This window comes from Dipodomys ordii, unplaced genomic scaffold (assembly GCF_000151885.1).
Source record: "Dipodomys ordii isolate 6190 unplaced genomic scaffold, Dord_2.0 Scaffold161, whole genome shotgun sequence".
Lineage (NCBI taxonomy): Eukaryota > Metazoa > Chordata > Mammalia > Rodentia > Heteromyidae > Dipodomys > Dipodomys ordii.
This window is the reverse complement of record NW_012267377.1, coordinates 1,095,517-1,100,727: the sequence shown is the minus strand read 5'-3', so window position 1 is coordinate 1,100,727 and position 5,211 is coordinate 1,095,517. Positions and strand designations below refer to the sequence as shown.

Sequence of the window (5,211 nt, the reverse complement as noted above, 5' to 3'; positions counted from 1 at the left end):
CCAGAGTTCAGGCCCCACGACTGGTCCCAAAAAAAAAAAAGTTTTTAATAATTAAGCACTTGCAATCCAGTATGGTAACCTCCATGTTCAAAGGATTTCTATGCTAGCTACTAGGTATCGATCATGCAATAACCCAAACCAGAGATCCTTTGGCTTAGATGACCTTTTGTAGAAACATGACCTTTGTTTCACCTTCACAAAGCATCTGGGAGTCAAAATCATTTCATAATCTTGTTCTATCTTACTGTCCAAAATGACACTGTCAAACAGGGAGCCAGTGGCTCATGCCTGTAATCCCAGCTACTCAGGAAACTGAGATCTAAGGATCACAGTTCAAAGTGAGCCAGGCAGGAAGGTCTGTGAGACTCTTATAATTGGGAGTAGCGCTGTGGCTCAAGTGGTAGAGTGCTAGCCTTGAGCTGAAGAGCTCAGGGACAGGGCCCAGGCCCAGAGTTCAAGCCCCACAACCAACAACAAAAAAAGAAAATGACACTGTCAAACCCGGACACTTAAAAGTGAGTTCAACAATTAAACTGTGCAGATACTTCACAGCAGTTATGCGTTTCCATTATTTTTGTTTTCCATTACAGGATGCTAGCTCTGAAAGTCTTTAAGAAATGTATCACGTGTTATGGAAGCTTGTTTTTTTCTTTTTATCTTTTTTTTTTCGGTGAAAAAGATAAAAAGAAAAAAAAACAAGCTTCCATAACACGTGATAAAAGATAGTCTCTTTGACTTCTAGGAAATAAATCTACACTTTCATGTAAAATTAAATCAATGATGCAAATTCTCTCCTAAAATTTGCTTAGCTCTTCAAAACTCAGAGCTTTGGGGCTAGGAAGGTGGCTCAGTGGTAGAGTGTTTGCCTTGCATGCATGAGGCCCTGGGTTCAATTCCTCAGCACCACATAAGCAGAAAAAGTTGGAAGTGGCGCTGTGGCTCAATTGGTAGAGCACTTGCTTGAGCTGAAGAGCTAAGGGACAGTGCCCAGGCCCAGAGTCCAGGCCCCACAACTGGCAAAAAAAAACCTCAGAGCTTTAATTTCATTATTCCTATATGGTAATCAATACTTCTGAATGCAATGAGGTAGTAAGTGGTAAAGAAGCCAGGTGCTGATAACTCACACCTGTAATCCTAGCTCCTTAGAGGGCTGAGATCTAAGAATCCAACAGGAGCAGGAAAGTATATGAGACTTCAATTAACCAAGTACCCCCCACCCTTCACCCCCCCCCGCCCCACCCCAACTCCCGCCAAAAAAAAGGCAGGCCAGGCTCCATGACTCAGGCCTGTAATCCTAGCTACTTAAGAGGCTGAGATCTGAGGATCACAGTTCAAAGCCAGCCTGGACAGGAAAATCTATGAGATTCTTATCTCCAATTTACCACCAGAAAACTGGAATGGAGCTATGGCTCAAATTGGTAGTGCACTAGCCTTGAGTAAAAAAGATCAGGGATAGCACTTAGGTTGCTATACCCCACCAAAAAGAGAAAGAGAGGGGAAAAAAAGCAAGATACAGAGCTGTGGCTCAAATGGTATAGCATTGGCCCAAGGTTCAAGCCCCAGGACTGGCAAGAAAACAACAACCATTGTCCAACTGTATTTCTTCCACCATGGCACACACAGACTACGGATAACAGTAACACTGAATTGTAGGCACACTGGAGGCAGATAAAGGAAAGCAGCTGCTGCTTGAGGCTCCTTGGCCAGCCTCACCAGTGACCCCAGGCCAAACGTGATGACCATGAGTGCTAAGCTCAGTGTCTGCATTTTGCTGAAGCTCAGCACAATCTCAATCACCTTCTCAGCCTTTAGGATTAACTGCATTACTCAGGCTCTATACACACCACCTAGGGGCTAAGTCTGGCAAATAATTGCATATAGCCTTAGCAAAGTAAAGGGAAAACTACCCAGCTTGCTCAGATATTGTGGAGATTAAAAATAAGTGAAGCTCTTATCACAGTATTTGGCAGGCAATCAATATATGAGAACTGTTTTTACCCAGAGGACTGTTGAATTTAAGAAGGGAAATCTGGTCTCCATATAGTAGCAGTGTTGCTGAGATAACAAATTACAGGCTTGTTCTTAGTCTAAAAATTAAAGCATTTTATAAAACAATGAAAATCGTTAACTCTCTCCTAACAATTCAAAAGCATTACTGTCAGCCAGGCACCGGTGGCTCAAGCCCAGAATCCTAACTACTCAGGAGACTACTCAGATCTGTGGATCCCCATTCAAAGCCAGACCAGGCAGGAAAGGCTATGAGACTCTTATCTCCAACAAACTACTCAAAAAAAGCTGGGTGTGGCACAGTGGCTCAAGTGGAAGAACACTCGCATTGAGCAAAAGAAGCTCAGGGACAGCGCTCAGGCCCTCAGTTCAACCCCTGGACTGGAGCACAAACACAAAACAAAGCGTTATTTCTTCTCCTCATTAACATTTAAAGCTTCTTTTTACAGTATTTTAAGTGAATGTCCTTGCCACTGAACTACCAAAAAATAAATACATATTATATTGATAAACCCAAGTACAAGAAGTGATACTGGTATGTTTAGTCATGTCCTATAGAATGAGCTGGGAAAATCGGTGCAGACCCTCCACTAGGCACCAAGGAGGGGAAAGACCACATCAGCACTTTTTGCTCTAAATAGGACCTCCCACCTCCCTAAGTGAAAACAATTCAATCATCTACAACAAAAATATTCCCTTCACAAATCATCATAGAGAAGACAAGATTCCTATAATTAGCCTCCCTACCACCTTAAAAAATCCTGGAAAAAGTATTATAATGAAGTACTGCTTCAAAATAGAGGATCCAGATGACTGCACACTAAGCAGACACACTAGAGAGCATCTGGATCTTGGAACAATAATGTGAAAAATGCCTGTCAGTAAATCATGTCAAGGTCACATCCGACGTTAGAGGATTTTCATGTATCCATGGAAAAAATGAACCACTTCAAGTACTTCTGTGATGTACCATTTTCCAAACATTAATAACATAGTTTCCTTTTTTAAATAAAGATTGGGTATAGTTATTAACTCAAATAATAAACATGCCAGGCACCGGTGGCTCATCCTTGTAATCCTAGGTACTCAGGCGACTGAGATCTGAGGTTGTAGGTTCAAAGCTAGCCCTGGCAGGAAAGTCTGTGAGACTCTTATCTCCAATAAACTACTCAGGAAAAGCCAGAAGTAGTGCTGTGGCTCAAGTGGTAGAGCACTAACCTTGAACACAAAGAAGCTCAAGGACAGCCCACAGGCCCAGAGTTCAAACCCCAGACAAACAAAAAATAAATAATAATAATAAACATACCACCTTTAGCCAGAAAAATCTCTTCCTACTAGCCCTGGATAAGTTCAAATAGTAAACACTTAACAGTGGAATACAAATGATCATATTGCCCAGACATAATCTCCTAAATATTTTAGCTTTACAGGGAGGATAGAGTTTGGAGAAGAATTCTTTGACCCTGCTGAAGAACAGGATAAAATGTACCAAGAACTTAAAACAAAAACAACAAATATAATTATATATGCAAGCACACACTGTATCATAAGTGTATGATCCTATGTATGTATTAATGACATACCACACACATATATGACTAAAGCACAGTATAGGTGTGAGACAAAATACTTGATATATATATATGCGTGAAAACCAAATAAGGCAACCTAATGAGACTGGTTTGGGAAAGGGGAAGGGAGAGGTGGAAGAATGGTAGAGGGGTGATTTTGATCTAGAAGTGTTGTATACATAGAATGAAACCCACTGAGGGCTGGGAAGGTGGCTCAGTGGTAGAGTGCTTGCCCTGCATCCATGAGGCCCTGGGTTCCATTCCTCAATACCACATTAGCAGAAAAAGCTGGAAATGGCACTGTGGCTCAAATGGTACAGCACTAGCCTTGAGCTGAAGAACTGAGGATAGTTCCCAGGCATCGACAAAAAAAAAAAAAAGAATGAAACCCCTTGGTACAATTAATTGATGTTCAAAACTGAAAAATCTCTTGTCCAACAAAATTATTTTTTTTGGTGTGTGTGGTGCTGGGGATTGAACCCAGGGTGTTGAGCCTGTTAGGTAAGCATTCTACCACTGAGCTACATCCCAAGACAAAACAAATTACTGTGGGGGAGGAAAAGTGGGAGAAAAATGAGCCCTCCACAAGAAATGTACTCATTACCTATGTATGCAACTGTAACCCCCCCTGTACATCACCTTGACAATTAAATTTTAAAAAATAACTACTGGGAGGTAGTATGTGTGAACACTTCTATGTTTAAGGCACAATGTACTGACACCCTGTGATGAACAAGGCATGATTCCTGCTCTGAAAAAATTCAGGGTCTAATAACAATGCCTTAAGAGTCACAAGAGTCCTGTTATAATAACACAGCATTAATAGAGCCAGAGAAACTGAAGGTAATAAGATACATCCAAATTCATTAATTAACACAAGCTAAGAAGAACACCTTCTACTGTTCAATATCCTAATAAAATCTGTCATCCAATTTCTGGAACATGATTGAAGTTATAATTCATTTCCATAAGAATCAAATTCAAATATTGGTTTTTAAAAGCTCCTCCACTTCCCCCACACACTCACGGCAGACTACTTATAAATTAGGTGTTTTTTTTTTTTTTTCAGCTTTGACAGGTAGGGTGTGGCACTGGAGTATCTCACACTACCTCAATGACACTGGGGTTTGCTCGCACGAATCTGGACATTCAGGTTTTCAAGCAAAGGTCCCGGTTAACTCCCCCGTTTCCCCTAAACCTAGAACAGCACTGGCCACCCCAGCGTGCTGACCCCCGCCCACCTGCACACACACACACACACACACACACACACACACACACACACACACAGGCCGTGCCTGGGCGATTCTGGATGTCACCTCGCACCAACCTCCTCCTCCTCCTCCACTTCTGTGAATCGTTCGGAAGGGAACACTCTTCATTCAAAATACCTACTTCGCGTTCTCTTCCTCGCTGCGGAGGTTATCCAAATCGAGGGGTGAACCAGTGAGGAGCGGGTTCAGATTTCAGTACGAAAAAGCCATTCCTCTAAGTGTCACAAAAACCCGGCAGAGATGCCTTCAAAGACATAGTTCGGGTGCGGGCAGGGAGCGGAGTGAAAGGGCGAGGGGACGGAGGGAAAGGGGTGTCGGGTGCAAGGGGAGGAGGAGAGGGGACGGGGTGTGGGGGGGAA

At 42.5% G+C, this 5,211-nt stretch overlaps 1 protein-coding gene across 1 annotated transcript in view; it reads right to left on the bottom strand.

Moving 5' to 3' along the window:
- Nucleotides 1-5,068, bottom strand: part of Rala (v-ral simian leukemia viral oncogene homolog A (ras related)) — a 52,543-nt gene extending 47,475 nt beyond the window's left edge. The window contains exon 1 of the mRNA XM_013033020.1: nucleotides 4,974-5,068. The gene's annotated coding sequence lies outside the window, so the exon portion shown is untranslated. The remainder of the gene's footprint in view (nucleotides 1-4,973) is intronic.
- Nucleotides 5,069-5,211: the final 143 nt, after the last annotated feature.